This window comes from Alosa pseudoharengus, unplaced genomic scaffold, assembly GCF_046254945.1.
Source record: "Alosa pseudoharengus isolate Yale_2024_CS ecotype anadromous, Long Island Sound unplaced genomic scaffold, YU_APseudo_1.1 YU_APseudo_1.1_scf_6, whole genome shotgun sequence".
Taxonomy (NCBI): Eukaryota; Metazoa; Chordata; class Actinopteri; order Clupeiformes; family Clupeidae; genus Alosa; species Alosa pseudoharengus.
Genome location: NW_027468848.1, coordinates 17,229,668 through 17,252,594, shown reverse-complemented (window position 1 = coordinate 17,252,594; position 22,927 = coordinate 17,229,668). Strand labels below are relative to the sequence as shown.

Here is a 22,927-nt window from a genome sequence, read left to right as displayed (position 1 = left end):
CAGCTCCCTCAAATCTATATAGGTTCTCATGCATATTAGGCTAGCTTTTGCCAATGAAAATGAATGCAACATAAAAAAAACAACAGTAGGCTACTGCTCCTAACTGAAGAAACGTTACTGTAAGGACATTATTATTATCATTGTATAACCATTTGTGTAAGCAGAAATATTGTTGTGCTGAGTTCTAAGAACAGAGAGTTCAAGTTAAATGTTGTTGTGCTGAGTTCTTAGAACAGAGAGTACAAGTTAAGTGTGCACCCAGACAGACAGGAACTGCACCCTGTCTGTGTGTGTGTGTGAGATAAGAGTATGTCAAAATGAAGTCGCTATGTCTTGCTTCCTATTTTCTGTGTGCATTTGTACAATTAGACGCAGAGTCAGAGACTGATGGTGTGAGGAATTCTTCCTTACATTAGCAGGCTTTCCTCTTGGTACCAGAGTTTGTGGGCAAAGCCATACTACGTGTTGTGGTTCTTGTATCTATATGTTGGGGTTAAATTCCCTGACAGTTACCAACAATGTTAACAACAAACTCAGCTTCACTGCTGCAAACAAAGTTGGCTATATGCTTCGCCATATAACGAACCAGCTAGCCTTGTGATAACAAAATCTTTACCTTTTGTTTAGTCCACTGAAAGTTATCCACATATCAAACGATTAAATTGGAATTGTTTTGGGGAAGCAGTTGCATATCCCACTTTTGCTGCCTTTAAACCACTTAAATCCATACCCCACTAACACAAAACGTTAAGGGAACGTTCGGGAACGTTAGTGTATGGTTCCCTAAAGGGTAGTTCGAACCAAACCAAAAACTAACGGTTAGGGAACGTTACCTAAGGGTTTCTTAACGTTCCTAAACGTTAAGGGAACCAACCAACCAAAACGTTCTCCTGTGGTTGCACAGTACCTTCACACAACGTTCCCGTTTAGTTGTTATTGGTTGTTTTTGGTTGTTCTGAGTGCACCCCCACGCCAGTAGGGGGAAGACGCCTGGTCTGCATTCAGAACCGACTGCAGTTTCACGTTGGATTAAACAAACAATAATACTTCGGTAAATAAAATATAAAATATTTTTATAATAGTTTTCTGCTATCACTAGAATACATTCAGAACATGTTTCATTTGTTCCTGTAGCCTACCATTACCATTTTACATTCACACATTTTACATTATTTGCATTCGAGGCTTCTGAGGTGGCAATGACGTCAATGGTAATGCGTCTCTATTCATTCCAATTCCATGCCGTGTTAAATGTGTTATATGGCATTGTGTGATTGATTGCGCCTCTATCAGCTTTAGAAACTGGAGACAATAACAGCTATAGTCGATACTAACACAAGCTCCATTTCAGTTTTTGAAGTAACATACAAAATGTTTGCAGCCACTCAAATGATTGGTCTTATAAAATCTAAGTAAGGTAAACATCATATCAAGATAATATTTATTTTAGGCTAAAATCAATTTTACTAAATAAAAAATATATACTTTTGTGCTTTTTTTTACGTATTAGGTGAACTTTAAACAAAAATCTATCAATAGAACACTTTTCACAACTAAGAAAATTCACTTCTTTCATTTCACAATTCACTTCAGTTCAATCAGACAGGCTCTCCCTTACACGTAGGCCTACCCCCACGCCAGTAGGGGGAAGACAGCGCCTCTGCTTTCAGGTGATCGATTGAAGTCTTGTCCTGACTTCCGTAAACGGGCTCTGTTTGAATTCCGTGATTCTTGAACGCCGCTGGAAGAAGTCTTGGAATGGATTACACTCGTCTTGAATTCGATCTCACGAAAGTAAGTGAAATATGTTACAGTTTCATGATGTAGGCCTAGTGGTTGTAATGCAAGAGTTTGAGGTTTAACCTTAAGTCCTTTCACTTGTAGGGCTTTGTTATATTCCGATTCTGCCAAGTTTGTAATTTACCAGAGCACATTGCTCGTTCGTCTTTGTTTGAGCTGTTCTCAACGTGTTATGTTTTGCAGCATTGTATGTTTTGTGTCATCGTGTTAACCTGCTCGCGTTGATGTTACAAATAATAGCACTAGGCTACCGTTTCTTTTAATTAGTTTTAGTGTACAGTCAGTCCTTTTAGGCAAGTCACTCGGCAGCAGTGGTGTAGGCTAGTGGATATAGGCCTACTGTAAGTAGCTGGATCTAGGCTAGTTAGCTGTAGTGGGTAGGCTATACTGTGATCAACCCCAAATTAATCCTAGTCTATTTTAAGTGGGTATACTGAGATGGTGATGCTTTTTAAGTTGGTATAACCTACTGAACAGTCCTGCATATGTAGGCTACACTAGAGCCATAGAGATGGCTATAGATAATGTCAGAGAATGTCTAATAATCTGACTCTGATAATGTATAGGCTACACTGTCGGCGGCCATTTTGTAACACAGTTGATCGGATAGACGATTCAAGTGAATATACCTCTGAATTTTGCCTTCAAAAAGCTGAGATCCGGTAGCCTATCTTGCAATTTTTGCTATGGGAAAATAACATGGGGAGAGAATTATTGCACTCTCCCGGGGACGAAGAAGTCTGAAATGCAGACATTTTGCTCAACACACGTTTGTCCTCTGCCTTCGAGTGGTAGGCTAACTGCGATCTTCAACAGGCCTACGTTAAGACAGCAACTTAGATTTTTGCTACCCCAGACCTAACTTGCAATGTAACTTGTCATAGGTAGTTAGGTTAAATTAACACCCTGATCTCCTTATAGGCAAAGATGGCAGTTTTGGTTCCTTTTTGTAGGCGAACTTCAGAGGTCTGTTGGGAAGCATACAGGAAGGGGCGGAATGTGTGTAGTAGGCTATACACAGCTGCCATACTGGCTTTACAAACTAAGCCTATGCATTTCTATGGATGCTGTGTCTCCCCATTAGAAATTATCTGGGCTACAATACAAAAATCAAGTCAAAAGCTGGGCCAAATATCCAGTCAAGAAAATCTGGTTGTGTACAGATGACTGATTGCTGCAATACTATCAATAATAGTTTTCTCTATATGGAAATACTGCTTTGCTCTACTACTGGCTCACAAAAACGTTGTTCTCTTAACGTAGATTCATACACCAAAGCTATGGAAAAATGTCAGTGGCTGATGGACACTTCTAGCATTGAGGCGGAAGAAGATGCGAGCGTCCACAAAAGGCAGTGCATGGTCACGTGATGGTAAGACCTCTTAAATACAGACTACATTATTTGCACAATTCAAATATTCTTTTTGCAATCAGTGCAGATTGTATGGTCTTTTATTTCAGATGAATCCGTTCCGCAAGCAAGAAAGCATTCCAGGATGGTGCGTGTGCCTGGAAGCCCTGTCTGTAAGTTAACATTTATACATGTATTATTAAAGAAAACCAGTTGAGTCATATTTCCTACCATGGAACTACTGACATTCATGTTTATTAACCTAGTGCATATCATGTTACTGTTCTGATGTATTTGTCTCTTCCTGCCTTTTATTAGGTCAGCAGATGTCACTGCCTCCACCACCTGCATGTGAGTTTTTCTTTTTAGCGATTGTTTAATGTAACAGCATAGGTTTATCTTTTGCAAATGTCATGTGCAAGAAACCTACCATAAATTAACTGACCAATATTCATATTTACTTTCTTTTAGATGAGTCAACACCACACAGGCAACCAGCTCATTGCCCAGAGCTGGATGGGTCTATTATAACGCCTGCCACTTCATCTTGGGACCCAGTTGAAGGTACAGTGTCTTTGAATTTTCCATTTCCAAGTAAATACAATTTCATGACAAGGAACTTGAGAGTAAGTAACTTTTTTTTTGTTGTAAACAGCACAAGTGACTCATCACACAGAGGGAGGTGGCTTGGCCATGGAGACGGAAATAAGAGGTAAGAACACTCACTTAATTTGTTCACATATGCAGGTATATAATGTATTTAACAACTAAAACTAACACCATCCATTTTCCATAGCAATAAGGACAACCATTACCGCATGGCACAGCGAATGGACGCATTTGAGGAGAAGATGGATGAGCTGCTCGTGCTCTTAAGGAGCTCCCAGTCACCTCCCTCTGCTCCAGTCGATGACATATTGCTGTCGTCCTGCTCGACAGTCACTGAGCTGCAGGAGAGGAGGAACAAAATGCCCTCCCTCCAGGACTTGGGTGCCAGTTGAAGGTACAGCGGCTTTGAATTTTCCATTTCCAATTAAATGCAATTTCATGACAAGGGATTTGATTGTAACTTAACTTTTTTGGTTGTAAATAGCAGAACTCGTCACACAGAGGGAGGTGACTCCTCGCCCAGTCGGTCGCCCAGTGCTGGATGGGTCAACTTTGACTCGCCCTTCTTCACCTTGGGTGCCAGTTGAAGGTACAGCGGCTTTGAATTTTCCATTTCCAATTAAATGCAATTTCATGACAAGGGACTTCCCTGCGCTAAATGCTGCAGAGGCGGAGGACCTGATTGGGCTAGCACTGAAGTTTGCCCCACACAGACGGTAAATTGAAATTTGTTAATAACAATCAAAGGAATGGGAAAACTACTTTTTTGTGATCAGAAAAAAAAGGGTTGTTAGTAAGGCACTTTGTCTTGTTTTTTTCAACATGTTCATTCTTAGTATGACATCAAACTTTTTTTTTTCTTTTTAGGCAAGCTGAGGACTGATCTTGTTGAGACTCGACTCGGACTTGAAGGACTGGAGCTCTATTTTTTTTAAATTATTTTTTAAAGCTTTTGTATTTTTTTTTGTTGTATTAAACCTTTTGTATTTTTCTTTAATTAAAGCTATAGTATTGTCTATCAAAGCTATAGTATTTTTTTGTATTACAGCAATTGTATTTTTTACACACAAAAACAACCACACACAGGAGCAGCTTCTTTCGCACTGTTATCACTCTGTGGATAAGTGGAGTCATCCCCACTTTGACCACACCTGCACATTACTTACTTTATCATTCCAATATACGTCTTGCACTCTACATTTGCACTATTACTTTGCACTCAACAGCCCACTCCATGTGTACTTGTATTGGTATTATGTCTTTGTATATTGTGTTGGTATCTGCCACAATGTATATTGTTGTCTATTGTACAGTGTGTCTATTTGTTGAATGTAGCACCTACCAAAGTCAAATGCCTTATGTTAATATACTTAGCTAACACTAAGTCTAATTTATATTTATATATATATATATATATATATATATATATATATATATATATATATATACACAGTGAGGCCTTTTATATTGTTTTTTTTGTCTTTTGATAATTTTATATTAAATTTATAAGTTCCATCGATTTTGCCTGTTCATTCTTTCCTGCTAATATATAATAATGCATTCCTGCTCGTGCTGTTTAAAGTAATTGGTATGCAAAGGTTGCAATGTTAGGGGAGGGTTCCCTAAAGATTGCAATATTTAGGGAAGGGAACGTTCCCTAAATGTTAGGGAACGTTATGGGAACAGTTAGGGGAAGGTTTCTAAAGTTTGCAACGGTTAGGGAACGTTAGGGGAAGGTTTTTTAAAGTTTGCAACGGTTGGGGAACGTTAGGGGAAGGTTTTCTAAAGTTTGCAACCTTTAGATAACGTTAGGGGAACGTTCAGGGAACGTTTTATATAACCAAGAACTAAAAAACTTGCTCAAAAACTACGTTTCCGAAACCAAAAACTATGGTTCCCAGAACGTTTTGGAAACCATAAATTGTTAGCTGGGTAGCCTAGATGAGCATTGTGCATACGTTACTTGACGTGATGGTGAAGCTAAATGCCCAAGAAACGTCACGTCATAAAAGTTGTAGGCCTACTAAACGCAAAAACTTAATGACAGCTTGTTGTGGTGGTGTAGTGCTGCCTAATTGAAATGGGATAGGCGGGTTATCTTATATTCGGCTATTACGTGTGGCACATTTATTGGGCTTTTAGCCTCTTTTAATTTATTTGATGAGGAACTGATAAAGACTGAGCAGCAGAAAAGTCATAGTCGATACATAAATCGTTTATTATTATAATTAGGCTATTGATAGCCTACTATTACTTTACTACTATTACTGTTATTATTATTATTATTCGGATAAGGCAAAGGAATGTAAATCTGAGTCTGAAATGTTGGCTACAAACAGTCTATACTGCTGTAACTGCACTGCTGCTATTATTAATTGTTAACTTCCGGGAACTATGAGGCTTCCATTAGCTGCCATTGTTGGAAAAAAATGGAACATTAGCGTCAATGGAGTTGTTGCAACTCTACCTTTATATGGCGCTGACACAGCAGAATTCTCTGAATTCTCTCTCAAAAGGAAGCACTTTCACTAGGACGCCTTAAAAGGCAGAAGACCATATAAGAGAATGTTTTCTCTACATCCGATCCTGCCTGTATTCAAAGCAATTCACATCCTGTTTATGGAGGGTGGCAAAGTGCCCACTGCTTCCTTGAACAATAATCATTTACCAAGGAAATCACAACAATGAGCAACACGCATGGTCCATGTGTTGACGTGAAAGCGGTTGATTCATTCACGTTGGCCAGAAGCCCCAGAAGCATTAAATCATGGCATTCTTATGATCTGTCTTTACCATAATGACAAACTTTTTTTTGAGTTTTAGAATTTATGTTACAAATAAAAGGTGCTTGGCTGAAGCACCTTTGCCAGTGATTACATGCCCAAGTCATATTGGGTAAGATACAACAAGCTCCTTTTCTGTTTCTCTGTAAATCCTCTCATGCTCTGTAAGGTTGGAGGAGGACTGTCTGTGGACAGCCATTTTCTTGTCTCTCTAGAGATATTTAAGTGGGTTCAAGTCAGGGCAAGAACATTCCGAAGTCAGTGCTGTGTTGTCTCACCTTTGGGATGGTATGACCTGGTAATGAGAGGTTCCTCTAGACATGACATTTACATTGAGGACAAACGGATCAATCTTGGTTTCATCAGGGAATCCTGTGTCCCCCCCACCGGAGAGTTCCTTAGGGGCTTTTTCAAGTGGGGTTTTTAGAATTTTTCACTGAAGAAAAACTTCTGCCTGGACACTCTGCCATAAAGCCCCTATTGGTGTAATGTTTCAGTGATAGTTGTCCTCTGGAAGCTACTCTAATCTCCACACTCTCTGGAGCTCAGCTAGAGTCACCAGTAGGTTCATGGTCACCCTTTTCCCCGATTTCTCAGTTTAGCCAGGTGGCCAGCCCTCACATGGCTCCTGGTTGTTCTCATTTTTCCCCCATTTAATAATTTAATAATTCCCCCATTAACTAGATGTACCGCATAGCGGTACAAAATATGACCGCCGCTCAGTCGTGTACATCCGTTCTGCGAAAATAAATCACACTTCAATTTGTCTCCATATTTTACTCCATCCCCCACTCTTGAAACTTTTGTGTATGCTTGTTTGGCATGCCTGAGTGTGTGTGCGGCTGCACAGAAAGAAGCCTACTGGTGCTGAAAAGGTGAATAGATTGTAGAATAGCCAAAGAAGATGTAGCATTGTTATAAAACCTTTAAAATCTGTAAACAATCACAAGTAGGGCAGTTCATCACAGTTCATCCATTGCAACTGGATTGATGAAAGGTCACTTACACCTGTAGGCTAGGCCTACATTGTAAAAGCAAAAGGTATCAGCATAATCTTATTTATTTATTGTTTGTTTGTTTGTTTATTTATGAACAAAAACATCTCTGTCAGTTCCATGCCGTTTTCAACAGCTATCAAAAACAAAGGTCATTTTTGGATGGATGGATTTTTTGTGAATGTTTCTTCTTCTACATAAGATTTTAGTCATCTTTAGTTCATGTAATACTTTATTGTCAATGCACAAATTAAGTAACAGTAGTCTGAAACGTTATTGTTAATGCACAAATCAAGTAACAGTAGTCTGAAACGAAATGCTGTTTTACATCTAACCAGTGGTGCAAATAACTGACATGTCCAAATGGGCCTTGATTAAATGTGTCGCTAGACTGTTCATACACATTTTAACGGGCCAACGTTGAAGAGCTGTTGTCCGTTATTGTTCGTGCAAATATAGGCTGATTCATGTTCCCTTGCATTGTGTAACTGAGGTCCATGTCTAGTCTGTCTTTCACCAGACCAAGCTCAATCTTTTAAGAAATCAAAAAATAAATAGCGGGCAGATCAGGCTGGGTTCACCCAGCCTAGTTCATAGGCACCCGATATTGTTTAATTTTCCGTTTGAGATATCCACGCTATGGCTATTCTAAATGCAAAAATGCATCAGGGAGTTATGACAAAACTGTAACTAACAAACTAGATCCTAATAGAAAGCTGTTAGCTTCCCTAAGCTACAGGTAGGCTTATAAGGTAGGCCTATTTACAACATAAATTGTCAATAGGCTATGCTGGCGACACAAATAAAATCTCCTTTGGAAACCAATGGCTTACGCCTTACAGTATCAAGCGGACTTAAACTGCCATACCGTGGCGAAAAGTTGTAATAAAATTCACGCAGCTCCATGAGTCAAGGAAAGCGCGAATGAAGTAGCCACTTCTAAATGGGACCCACTACACAGTAGCTTAAGGTGTGTTGCTAAAGCAGCCATAATGAAATGAAGGTGTCATTGTTTGGATACTTCACACACACGGGCTTTTTAATTTCACAGACTACACTAACTACAACTACCAAGCTGGAATCAAAGCACATCGATTCCCCTCTCACACCCTGCACGCACTTAAAACAAAATAAACAGGCGTCTCAGTCTCACGCATGTATAGGCAAAACTGTATCAGACCGGTGTAACGTTGGTAAATCTTCCATTGCACAGAATGATTTTTGTAGCACGTGCAACAAATGACAGTCGAAAGATACAATTACAGTGCTGCTATCAATTTGCTTGGTATAACCGCATTTATAGTTTTCTATGCAATCAATCAAATTGGCCTCCATCACTCAACCAACGCTAACGGTAACACTAGGTCCTTATTGATATTATAAGATTAACGTAGGCCTACCTGCAGTAAAAACCAAGCATGTCCGATAAACATCCTCAGATTTATTTCAGCTTCAAGAAGAAATGGGAATTACATTTCATGTGAACATCATCCTATCCTTATTAGACGTTCTCTGCGGTAAACTAGTCCTTGTAGGAAGCGTCCATTGTTCCAACCCACTTTTAACTTCCAACAAAATTACGTCTCACTACAACGATGCGCCATCTAGTGGACAAACGACAACTTATCGCCAATACTGGAAATGCAGCCATGATGATGATGAATATTTATTTTGGCTTTCTTTTAATGCTACTAAATTTGTAATTATGTATTGGCCGTTCTAATACCGATAGTATGTGGGTGCCTGTGTGTGTGTGCATGTGTATATGTGTGCACCGCCATCTACAGGCCAATGAGTGTACAGTCACTAAATGTACACCAAACCTAATTTTTTTTAGACCCCCCCATGGATGAAATTCTACGAAACTTGGCATACCCCCAGAGAATGCCAGGTCAATCATACACATAAAACATCTTAACTGAAGATAGGGGCGATTAAAGCAGAATAATATTGCATTTTCATTTTTTACCGGGGGGGTGCAAATCACAAATGAGTGATTATGGGCCAGATTGATGTGGGCCCTTGAGACCAACATACCATAAAAGATTCTTCATCCTCAGTGCCACGGTTCAGGTAGTTATTTAGGAAAAACTGCTTTTTTTGCGGTTCGGGGGGCCCAGCACGGGGGGGGGGAGTGGCCCCCGGGGACGAAACGAAAATTTTTCGTAAAAGTCTAGTGGGGCTACATACCCACCAAATTTCATGTGCCCCGGTGGTTCGGTGTCCCGGGTATCGTTGACCAAAAATTCAGGAAGTAGATGACGGGGGAAAAAAAAAAAAAAAAAAAAACTTTGACAATCCCTATATGACCGCTTCGCTAGCGGCGGTCATAATAATTAAAATAACTATAACCATATGGCTCTGGTTCATCCTATTAGCTATTAGCTGACACAGCAGAATTCTCTGAATTCTCTCTCAAAAGGAAGCACTTTCACTAGGACGCCTTAAAAGGCAGAAGACCATATAAGAGAATGTTTTCTCTACATCCGATCCTGCCTGTATTCAAAGCAATTCACATCCTGTTTATGGAGGGTGGCAAAGCGCCCACTGCTTCCTTGAACAATAATCATTTACCAAGGAAATCACAACAATGAGCAACACGCATGGTCCATGTGTTGACGTGAAAGCGGTTGATTCATTCACGTTGGCCAGAAGCCCCAGAAGCATTCAATCATGGCATTCTTATGATCTGTCTTTACCATAATGACAAACTTTTTTTTGAGTTTTAGAATTTATGTTACAAATAAAAGGTGCTTGGCTGAAGCACCTTTGCCAGTGATTACATGCCCAAGTCATATTGGGTAAGATACAACAAGCTCCTTTTCTGTTTCTCTGTAAATCCTCTCTGTAAGGTTGGAGGAGGACTGTCTGTGGACAGCCATTTTCTTGTCTCTCTAGAGATATTTAAGTGAGTTCAAGTCAGGGCAAGAACATTCCAAAGTCAGTGCTGTGTTGTCTCACCTTTGGGATGGTATGACCTGGTAATGAGAGGTTCCTCTAGACATGACATTTACATTGAGGACAAACGGATCAATCTTGGTTTCATCAGGGAATCCTGTGTCCCCCCCACCGGAGAGTTCCTTAGGGGCTTTTTCAAGTGGGGTTTTTAGAATTTTTCACTGAAGAAAAACTTCTGCCTGGACACTCTGCCATAAAGCCCCTATTGGTGTAATGTTTCAGTGATAGTTGTCCTCTGGAAGCTACTCTAATCTCCACACTCTCTGGAGCTCAGCTAGAGTCACCAGTAGGTTCATGGTCACCCTTTTCCCAGATTTCTCAGTTTAGCCAGGTGGCCAGCCCTCACATGGCTCCTGGTTGTTCTCATTTTTCCCCCATTTAATAATTTAATAATTCCCCCATTAATAATTAAAATAACTAAGCACTTACAGCAGCTAACATTTTTTTTGTTGAATTTCTCAGATTTGTCCAACATAATCATCTTCAAACATATTTACCGTCACTGTAGAAATGTGGTAGAAGCTATGTTGCCTAGCTATGGATAAAAAACGTTTAAAAATAAGTCTATTAATTAAATATATTTCCAGATTCCATTCAGATGGATATGTATAGATACCAGTAGGGATGTCCCGATCCGATATTTGGATCGGATCGGCCGCCGATATTAGCAAAAAATGCATATCAATATGGGATCGGCCTGCACGGGAAAATCTCGATCCGGACTCCCGATCCAGTTTGTTTTCAAAACTCCGGTCCGTGTTTTCCAGCGTACCGATGTAGGTAATCCATTCCAGTTATCGAGCAAACATTTCATGTCACAGTTGAATTAATATAGCCTAATGTTAACCGCGACCGCGAGTGTCCGCGAGACCCTCTTACATTATTAAGGCTCTTATGCATGTTGCTGCTGACAGCTTTGCCTGTCTAACGAATGTTATCTCCGCGATTTAAGATTGTTTGTGTAATGTAGGCCTATAGGCACAGCACGCACTTTAATTTCCCTATTTTTACAATCGGCTAGCCTAACAAACGCATTTCATTTCAAAAAGCAACCTGGTCAATCGCTAACAACTAAGTGCACCTAGGCCTACAACTCTACACATCCAAAAGGGTAGAAGCTTCCAGTAGGCTATCATAACTTTTTTTACCGTTTAGTCTGTGCATCGGCGCAGCCTACGACGATGTGAATTAGTGACAGCTGTTGTCGCGGTAAACTTAAGCTCCTGTCTCTCAACAGTGTAGATAGGCCTACTTGCTATGTTGCTTGATTTTCTGTAATAAATGCAGCCTGTAGCCTAGGTTACTTCAGCAAACCCAGACCAGTTGTGGCATCAGTTTCGCTTTTAAAACGCAACAGTGAGAGGCTTTTTAGCGCAGACTCACTTATCATTGATGAGCACAGGAGCAGGCTGACACCTGAGCATGTTTAAATGATCACCTTTGTGAAGAAGAATCTCCCCATCATGCTCAGACTGCAGCCAGGGCAAACAGTAGAAATTGAAGAGAGTATGGAGATGGAGCAGTAAAGTGTGGAGGAGATAGCAATACTGTAGAAGGCGTGACAGTTATTTGGGTTGTTATAGCCAATTCAGTGTGTGTGTGGTAATTTGACTATTTTTTACTCAGGTTTTGTGTATGTTGCTTTTATATATAATTTTATATTGTTTACAATATTGTTTACACTGATGGCTTTTTTAAGCCTTGGTTTACACTCTTGAGCAGAGCACTGATGCCAATTCAGTTTGTGTGGTTAATTGACTATTCATTTTCTACCCAGCTTTTCTGTGTTTTGCTTTTTTTATACAGTTTACAATATTGTTTGCACTGATGGCTTTTTAAGCCTTGGTTTACACTCTTGTTGTTCAAGAGCAGAGCACTGATGCCAATTCAGTTTGCGTGGTTAATTGACTATTTATTATTTTGTGTTTATTTAACCCTGTTAAGAATAAAATAATAAAATAATAAAATAACAGGTCAGCTTCTCATTACCAACCATTATTCAAAATAACCTAATTAAGTTGGCTAGTTGTTCTTAAGAGTAAAACCCTTTTCAACATGAGTATAACAACAAAACAAGTCAATATCTTTAGTCTTTAATACATGCTTGGATAGGCCGGTATTGGTATCGGCCGATGCTAAAAGCTACAATATCGGTATCGGATCGGAAGTGCAAAAAGCTGGATCGGGACATCCCTAGATACCAGGCCACCAAAGTGCACATGCAAGAACAAACAAAAATGTCAAACTATTGCCAGCAACAAGGTGATTATTAATATATATTTAAAAAGGGGAGACCTGTGCCCTGGAAATCGTTCAATCGTCATCAAGTTGTCTAATTTGTCTAATTGCTACCAGAGGAGGTGAGGAACGAGTAGAGAGGAGAGAGAAGAAAGGGCCGACATGCAAGGAACCAGAGGTACATCCTACGCAGAAGCGTTTTCAGTCGGAATGTGCGATCATTGGCCCAAGCTGCCAAGGTGAAAGGTTCCCTCCCATTCTTGCACGTCTGCCAACTTTAAATGACCAACAATAAATGACTAGATAGACCAAGAAATGATCTGCGTAAACTGGAATTATCATCAACTACCATGCCAACTTTAACAAAAAGATGAGGCCTGTTTTGTTAACATGTTTAAATAAGAAGTATAAGTATATATACTCTTTTGATCCCGTGAGGGAAATTTGGTCTCTGCATTTATCCCAATCCGTGAATTAGTGAAACACACTCAGCACACAGTGAACACACAATGAGGTGAAGCACACACTAATCCCGGCGCAGTGAGCTGCCTGCAACAACAGCGGCGCTCGGGGAGCAGTGAGGGGTTAGGTGCCTTGCTCAAGGGCACTTCAGCCGTGCCTACTGGTCGGGGTTCGAACCGGCAACCCACCGGTTACAAGTCTGAATTAATTACATACTCTGTGATTAATTAATCTAAATTAATCGCATATATAATTTCTGCTGTGAAAGTATTTTAAATATTTAAATTGAAATGAATCATTCAATAATCAGCATTAGTGACATACTCTTTTATTATTATTTTCACGATTCAAATAATGACCATAATAATCTATGATATGACCTAATATGCTGAGGAAATAAATTCAAAAGTGCTTCGAGAAGTTTTTTTTTCCACATACAAGGCATTTCAGGCCACAGATATAACCTAGGGGACACAATGAAAATAAATTAACACTCCCCTCAATCTCAACACTATTTCTTTGCATTGATGTGCGACTTTACAGTTGACGAACTCCAGTGATATGTCAACATGTAAATTAAATGTAACATTATTGTGAATCAAATTAAAATGTTCTCTTTTGCAAACGTAGGCATAGTAACAGAATAATTTAATATAATAATGTTACAAAGATACTACATCAATCCGTATGTTTCATTAGGCTACTAGGCTATTTGTTTAGCCTTACTCTTAATTCATTTAGGCTATGCCTTTTTAATCAGGGGCCGTATTCACAAAGAATCTTAAGGCTAAAAGTAGCTCCTAACTGGCGAATTTAGGAGCAACTCCTAAAAATAATGGGTGTGTCACTCCTAACTTTAGGACTCCTAATTTTTTTCACAAAAAGTAATTCACGAAGCATTTTAGACCTAAAAGTAGCACCTAAGTCTGGGACAGCTTAAAAGAAGTCGAGATGACTCCTAACTCACTAAGACCTCATAAACAGCTTTTTGTGGCATTTTACGTTGCGATGTTTTGAAATGCGTAGCCTATGCGGCAACAGGAGCTTCCAATCGCGAGGGAACAATTTTGTATTCATAAAAGGGATGCAATAATGCCACCAACAATAACCAAAACTACTCATTATTAACATGTAAATTAAATGTAACGTTTCATTGTGAATCAAATTAAAATGTTCTCTTTGCAAACGTAGCCTAGGCATATGGTGACAGATTAATTTAATAATGTTGCAAAGGTACTGCATCAATCCATAGGCCTATGTTTCATTAGGCTACTAGGCTATTTGTTTTGCCTTACTCTTTATTCATTTAGGCTAGGCCTTTTTTTCAGTTATTAATCATCTTCCGTCCTTCGCACTACTTGTGTAGCGCACGCATTCTCCGACCTGTCAACTGTCACTCATCATCGGAAGGGAGGTGTTTGGAATCATTCCCGCGATACAATCGTCAGCCAATCAAGGTGGTCACTTCAGTCAAGCTCGTGCATGAGTAATGACGTCATCCATTGCAACGAAGACTCACTCCTACTGTAGTTTAGGAGTTGTCTGAAAGGCTTTGTGAATAACTTTTAAGAGAAAACTCCAAGCTAAAATCTTTTAGTGCGATTTAGGAGTAGCCTACTCCTAGTGGTAAGATAAAAGCCTTTGTGAATAGCCTACGGCCCAGTTATTCATCATCTTCCGTCCTTGTGTATAGCGCACGCATTCTGAGACCTGTCACCTGTCACTCATCATCGTAAGGGAGGTGTTTAGAAACATGCCCGCGTTAAAATCATCAGCCAATCAAGGTGGTCACGCTTGCCCATTTACACAAATTAATGGTCGAATATTACTGATGATCATTGTTATTTAAGAACATGCAGAGCGGTTAGGGACCGAGGTGAAGTTAGTTTGATATTTGATATTCAGATATTCGACAGATATTCATTTTTTTTTACTGCAGCCGGTTTCACCCCGTGTTTGCAGACAATGTACAAACAGATTACCTGTCTACTTGCTCCCAGCCGACCTACTTAGGGACCGTCTATAAAGTATCTTCTGAATTACCTTCATAGTCTTTTTTGTCAATAGCTTTGACATCATGTGACCTAGTGACTCCAAACCAATGCAGAATAATTATCCTATATGGGACTCATCAGACACACCTATTTTTATAGTCACTGTATGCACACTGTATTTTAAATGAATATTTTAAAGAAAATGCATTATTTCATAGAAAGAAACAGACTCCTTCTTTCAATACCTCCCAAGCCATATGACCTAGTGACTCCAAACCAATGCAGAATAGTTATCCTATATGGGACTCATCAGACACACCTCTTTTTATAGCGACTGTATGCACGCTGTATTTTATATGAATTTTTAAAAGAAAATACATTATTTCATATAAGAAACAGATTCCTTTTTTTCAATACCTCCCAAGCCATATTTCCTAGTGACTCCAAACCAATGCAGAATAGTTACCCTATATAGGGCTCATCAGACACACCTATTTGTATAGCCACTGTATGCACACTGTATTTTATATGAATATTTTAAAGAAAATGCATTATTTGCCATCAGGAATGGTCTTTTTTTTCAATACCTCCCAAGCCATGTGACCTAGTGACTCCAAACCGATGCAGAATAGTTATCCTATATGGGACTCATCAGACACACCTCTTTCTATAACCATTGAATGCACAATAGAGCCCGACCGATCTATCGGCGGGCCGATATTATCGGCCGATGTTAGGCATTTTCCAAACTATCGGTATCGGCATTTATAATGGCCGATAAATGAATATTTTAAAAATAAAATAAAAACGGACGAAACACCCTTCAACCATGTCATGAGTGTTGGCGTTGTATAGTTTGTCCTCCAGAGGGCACTCTACACCGTCCCTGCCGGCAACACTCGTGTATAACATCCTGCAACCTGCTGCTGATCCAGCCAGAGTCGGGCAGAGAGAACCAGTTATCCGCGAGTGAGATCATCAGTCAAGTGTGTTCATGGTGATTTGGTCACAAGACATACATTGCTTGAAATAACAATTAAAAGAACATCCCCATCAGTTCTCTTAACTCAAATAAGCATGACAAAATTCGTGAAAACAATGTCCAGTTTTGCTGCTGTTAAATAAGTCGAGAGTGAAGCGGAATTAGCTAGTAATTACGTTACAGTGTAGTTGACTGTCTGTCCGGGGTCATCCCTATGTTCCCCGGGTCCTATGTTCCCCGGGTCCTATGTTCCCCGCTACCGGGGAACATAGGACCCTTTTTTGAAAAAAGGGTCCTATGTTCCCCGCTGCTTCCAAGACTGCAGCCGCACGGCAAGGCGCGGGTTGGTAAAGTGCTGTCGCGCGCGGGTTGGTAAAGTGCTGTCGCGCACGGGTTGGTAAAGTGCTGTCGCGCGTGTTTGAGCTCCGAGTCGCCTCTTCTTGGAGGAAGAGCGCATGTTTGAATCTGCAAGCACGTTCACTAAATTTCTTGACGAAGCTGGCCTATCTTAGCGATATATTTGATATATCTTAGCGATACATTTGAGCTAAATGTCCAGTTACAAGGCAAAGACAAGCACCTCACCTAGCAAATAAGATTACTGCATTCACCAAAAAAACTTGAGTAAGACAGGCGCCTCGATCGCGACAGTATTATGCCGTTGAGATTTCTGAGCGAAATCGCTGAAACGTCTGATTGGGCGTCTCTTGTGATCTCATGTATTAAACAGTAGGCCTACATCACATCCCTGCAAAGTTTATTTCAAAAATATTTCCCAACCAGCAGTGCTCAGTATGACTGGATTATGGATCCATTTAATGCAGCATGTTGCCATTTCATTGAATATATTGTACAATGCTGTATAATGGCCAATGCTTCCTAATATGTTGCTGGAAAACAGAAATATGTGTGTTATGTAGGCTATTTATTTATTATTATATCTGCAGCAGCAGCTGATTTTAACTCTGTTGAAGAGGATATATTTAGAACTTGTCATTATTTCAATAAATTTGACAATTTTAAGCTTGACCTACCACTTTCTTAGAGCGATGAGGGACAGGTGGGGCTCGAGAATGCCCCCTCAAAGTGGGGAATGAAAGAAAAAGTTTGAGAACCACTGATCTAGTTTGTTAACTACCACAGTCACGAGTTAGGTCGCGATAGTCTGTCATTTTTAAAAAGTGGGTCCCCAGAAAAAAAGTTTGAGAAACACTGTTAAATCTAGCCGAGTCTGGCTTCAGTCCCAAGCTTGTCATTGTCTTTGCACTTGGCATGTCATTGTTGATTCTTACTGTACAAGAGGTAAGGGAGGTGATCTATAGCCTTTGGTTGAGCTGTCGGAAGAATGGGATTAATTTTAATGGAACAAAGAGATATCAAACTATAGGCTACTGGGCTGTAGACCCAAAGGGACATTTTTGGATTATTGACAAGTCAGACCAAAGGGGCTTCGGAGCAACGCGCAGTCCCCCCTGCAGCGTGCCAGCGAACGGAAAAATGAACAAAACAAAACAAATTAAATATCAACTTAAAAAGGCATGTAGTTGTAGCGCGTTTCTTCTGTGAGAGGTGTAGCTCGTGTACGTTGCTGTCCTCAATTTAGTGCTGAAGCGGACAATGCGAAGTTACCTAGAATGTTAACTTTGAACTCGTTATATTCAGTAAAGAAGCACATATAAAACCATTGTAGGCCTATGTTATAAAAAATGTTCTTCATCTATTCTTTTACTCCGCTATACTCAACGTGGAAGTTAGAAAAATCGCCCTTCTGGCTTGTGTCAATATTGCACCTTGCGCGTATGTGTGGTCTACCTGGTGTGCTATACAGCAAGCAACATTGATAGAAAAATACACTTTGCTACCGTTTGTGCACGAAATGTGCACTCGCAAGCATATCTCATGCAATTTCCGTGGTCAGATACAAGGCGGGGAACATAGGACCCTTTTCTACAAAAAGGGTCCTATGTTCCCCGGTCCCATACAAATAGCGGGGAACATAGGACCCGGGGAACATAGGACCCGGGGAACATAGGTACGCTCCCGTCTTTCCTTTTAACTTTTGACAATGTGACTGAAGATGTATTTCTTTAATAGTGTGACAGTTATAGCAGTGAGATGTATCATCTCTCCCCGGCCTGTTATTTTGAAAGCGTATGTTTTACAATTTGCAGTATGACGTTATCCATTGCTTAATTAGGGCTCATCATAGACTAGCTAACCACAAAGCTAGCTAATGCTATGAATATCAGTGGAAGACCGCTAACGTTAACATTAATGAGCTTGGAAACCACAACAAACTTATTCTGCCTAAATAAAGTAATGATTTATTACTAGTATATCTTTAGTACAGTCCCTGCATTGTAAAATGTAAATTAGACGTGAGAGGAATGAACATTTAGACATAGAGAAAAAGTATCAAACGTAGCTTGTGCAAAACGTAGCTTGTGCATAAAAGTTAGCTTTTCTTTTACACGTGTGTGAAATCCAATGACGCCAAGTGTGCGCTTCAGACTGTCGTTCAGCCGCAGCAGAGTTACAAAATGGATTTAGATCACTAAATAGTATGTTTTAGAAGGCAGGCAGCAACTGATGATTGAAAATGGTTTGATGTAGCTTGGATGGAAATAATTTTAAAAGTGCAGGTAAAGGGATAAGCAAGCTGACATTGTAATTATAAGGTAGCTTATAAGGCAATAGGGACTAATTATTACACACGCACACTCAAACATTTAAGAGTGACCTTTATCTTTTTAATTGTTTAATGATAATACAAATGATGATGATAGTAATAATGTCATCATTATTTTTTGGAATTGTTAAGTCTTAGTTCAAAGTTATATTCATGAAACTTGTTGTTGTTATTGTGTTTTTGTTCAAAAAACTAAGTTTCATATCTTAAGTTTTTATTTTTATACATTTTATTTATCAGAACTTTAATATATTTCGATGTTCCTCTGTTCCACTGTGACAATATAATTTTTTTTGAAATGCATTATCATATTATTTTAGTCAATACTCATAAATAACTACAAATAACTAATGTTAGGGAAATCTGTTAATGTTTTGTTGCGTGTTTCTGAAAAAAAAAAATATATATATATATATATATATCGGCCGATATATCGGATTTTTAAATCAACAAATATTTGTATCGGTATCGGCCTTCAAAATCCTTTATCGGTCGGGCTCTAATGCACAATCTATTTTATATTAATATTTTAAAGAAAATACATAGTTTTCTATAAGGAATGGTCTCCTTTTTCAATACCCCCCCCCCAAGGGACGTGACGTAGGGACACCAAACCAATGCAGAATATCCTTTATGGGACTAATCAGAAACACCTCAAATTAATATAATTTTTGCACATAATATTTTATAGTACCCATTTGTTTCCTATGGAAACATTCTATAAATATAAGATAACTATTCTGTCCATATTTGATAACTATTCTGCATTGGTTTGGGAAAATAGGATAATTATTCTATATTGGTTTGGAGTCCCTAGGTCACACGGCTTATTGAAAAAAGGAGACCATTCATGATGGCAAATAATGTATTTTCTTTAAAATATTCATATAAAATACAGTGTGCATACAGTGACTATAAAAAGAGGTGTGTCTGATGAGTCCCATATAGAATAACTATTCTGCATTGGTTTGGAGTCCCTAGGTCACATGGCTTGGGAGGTATTGAAAAAAGGAGTCTGTTTCTTATATGAAATAATGTATTTTCTTTAAAAAATTCCTATAAAATACAGTGTGCACATAGTCACTATAAAAAGAGGTTTGTCTGATGAGTCCCATATAGGATAACTATTCTGCATTGGTTTGGAGTCACTAGGTCACATGATGTCAAAGCTATTGACAAAAAAGACTATGAAGGTAACTCAGAAGGTACTTTATAGACGGTCCCTAAGTAGGTCGGCTGGGAGCATGTAGACAGGTCATCTGTTTGTACATTGTCTGCAAACACGGGGTGAAACCGGCCGCATTAAAAAAAAATGAATATCTGTCCAATATCCGAATATCAAATATCAAACTAACTTCACCTCGGTTGCGTAGGGCACCAAAAACATCTTGCTCGTAAAAAAGCATCATACCGCACATTGTGGCGGGTCTGTTATTTACTGTAGGCTGCGCAAATCACAGGCCTTTATTTTGGGCAAGCCTGCATTCGAGGCCTTCTGTTGAAGAATTTTATATAAAGCCTGCGCTAACAGTAATCCTCCTGCCCCTGATAGGCCTACCACAGCTGTGGATAACGTTCAAGTAATAACACAATCCAATGTGTGTCTCAATTGTCCCCCGCTGACCACCTCACACATTTCTCTAGATTTTACAACGTACTTACATAACACAATGCCATAAAATATGCCAGTTTTAGGACAGAATAATGTTTGTAATGATACCAGTTAGGCCTACGTTTAACAGTAACAAGTGTAATGAGCTATTCATTGTCTAAGGTGCATGGTGAAGTGAAATTCTTACTTTGGAAAACAAACATTTGCCGATATCATCGCCGATCATCAGAATATTTTAACAGATTCTGTGTGTTTTGGACTGCAGTAACTTGTTAAGCCAGTGGTTCTCAAACTTTTATTTCATTCCCCACTTTGATCAAGGGGCATGACTGATGATGGTGGTGATAACGTGTTATCCCGAGGCCTTTGCAAGTCAGCATCTCCGACGTAGTCTACCCTATTAAAAATATACGTTTTCGATGTCCCAAACGGAGAGCCATACTTTATTGTTTTTAACGATCTCTATGCTACTCACAAAAATGTAGGCATGGGGACATGATGAAGTAGGCTATCCAACTGTTGTGTGTTAAATTATTGTGATTACGAGCCAGTGGTTTTCAAACATTATGCCTGACTCGGACATCTAACTAAATGCAACAGGCTCATATCGTCCTCGCATTCGCAAAATGAGGACCAGTGTTTTGTCAAATTGCAAATAGCTATTCGTTTTAACAAATTTTTATGATAGTATGAAGTGCTTTTTGTATAGGCTACTATCTTAATCTTGGAATATGGGGAGGGAAGTGGCGCGTCTGTAGTCAGCCAAATATGAATGTTATTCTGCGGCATAAAGCAGATGTATTTGTTTATTGTACAGAAAAATAAAAATGACATGTCAAGCAGTCAATTGACTACATTGCAGTCAAGAAGTAGAGCAAATTAAGACACTGTTTTGATTTGCATAGTTGCGTTACCCCCAACACTGACAATAACATAGACAGCAAATTAAGATATTTTTTCGTTTTGTGGAGCGGCACCGGTAGGCTATCAAAAGCAGATTTCGATTTTCGCTACCACCGTGTAGTCAAGCCTTAAGCCATACCCAATTAGCCTTAATCGAGGTTATGTTTAATTTAGGGCTGTCAATCGATTAAAAAAATCAATCTAATTAATTACATACTCTGTGATTAATTAATCTAAATTAATCGCATATATAATTTTTGCTGTGAAAGTATTTTAAATATTTAAATTCAAATGAATCATTGAATAATCAGCATTAGTGACATTCAAGTTCAAAAACTCTTTTATTATTATTTTCACTGTTCAAGTAATTGCCATAATAATCTATGATATGACCTAATATGCTGAGGAAATAAATTCAAAAGTACTTCAGGAAGAAGTTTTTTTTTCACATACAAATCATTTCATTGCAGAGGACTTTATTTTCAACACTTTATTTGTTATTAACACCATCAGGCTGTTTTTTTAAAGTAAATGTTCCAATCAATGATCCAGGCAGCACGTTTTCTTCTCTCTCCTTCATTTTACGGTCTAATTTTTACTGACTAGAATGGCTTGGGGTCAAAGGTCATACGGAATCGATTAATCTGCACTAATTTTTTTAATCAGTTATTTTTTCTCAAATTAATTAATCGAAATTAATCAGTTATTTTGACAGCCCTAGTTTAATTATGCATGATTTATTTTGTTATTGAATTCGTAGGCTGGGATTCCTCTCGGTAACAAGTATGTTTAAAGGTAGCCTCCTGCTTTTTCAGAAGGGGCGGCAGTCAGGCTACTGACAGAGCGATGTACAGTGGCAGAGTGACGCACAGTGGCTGAAAGTGGTACTAAAGCTTCACGCAGCTTCACGCCTCGTAATGCGCGACTGAAGTGGCCATTTGAAAGCGATGCCCACTGTACTTTGGACACACCGATGCATGTGACCATATGACCACATGCCATGGTTATGTCTGTAGAAGTATTTTCTGACCAATTGTTGAAGGGTAAAGTGAGGAAGTGCAGTCTTGAGCAAGTTGTCACACTCAGGAGGACGCAGAGGAGTACGTTTGAGGATGGGAATTTTTATTGATTCCCAAATAAGGCCAATATTTGGCAATTAGGATGATAAAAATAAACAAAAGAAAAAAAATAGAAAAAAAAACACTTTCAATAAATGAAACAAAAAATTGACATGTTAGTCACAAATCAATACCATAATCGTAGCCGGCAATAATATCTGACCTTAACAAGTCAGCATAGTCCAGAGCAAATAGGACTCATGTCCTGTCACTTACTGCTCTCTCGATAAACTGAAAGGCATGGTATAAATAGGCCTGAGAACCACCACTAAGATTGGCACATACCAACTCTGAACAAAAGACAGGGGTGTTCCAGGTAATCCATCATGAAAAAGCTAATACAGCTATCACCAATCAATCTATTACACTAGAAATACATATAAACCATAATTCACTACCGTGCTCAGTTTGACATAGTCAAAATGTGTATTAA

General features: G+C 39.1%; 1 protein-coding gene and 1 long non-coding RNA gene across 4 annotated transcripts in view; one reads left to right on the top strand and one right to left on the bottom strand.

Moving 5' to 3' along the window:
- Positions 1-22,927, bottom strand: part of LOC143106830 (bifunctional methylenetetrahydrofolate dehydrogenase/cyclohydrolase 2, mitochondrial-like) — a 65,270-nt gene that overhangs the window by 14,431 nt on the left and 27,912 nt on the right. The window lies entirely within an intron of this gene.
- On the top strand, positions 1,612-5,179 carry LOC143105944 (uncharacterized). Of its 3 annotated transcripts, XR_012983582.1 has the most exons (5): positions 3,701-3,715; positions 3,807-3,863; positions 3,948-4,154; positions 4,245-4,349; positions 4,628-5,179. It is a non-coding gene; the product is annotated as an uncharacterized LOC143105944 (long non-coding RNA). The 3 variants fall into 3 exon arrangements; XR_012983584.1 differs by lacking the exons at positions 3,701-3,715; positions 3,807-3,863 and adding an exon at positions 1,612-1,794 and having other exon boundaries at positions 4,628-5,178; XR_012983583.1 differs by lacking the exon at positions 3,807-3,863 and having other exon boundaries at positions 3,697-3,715; positions 4,628-5,178.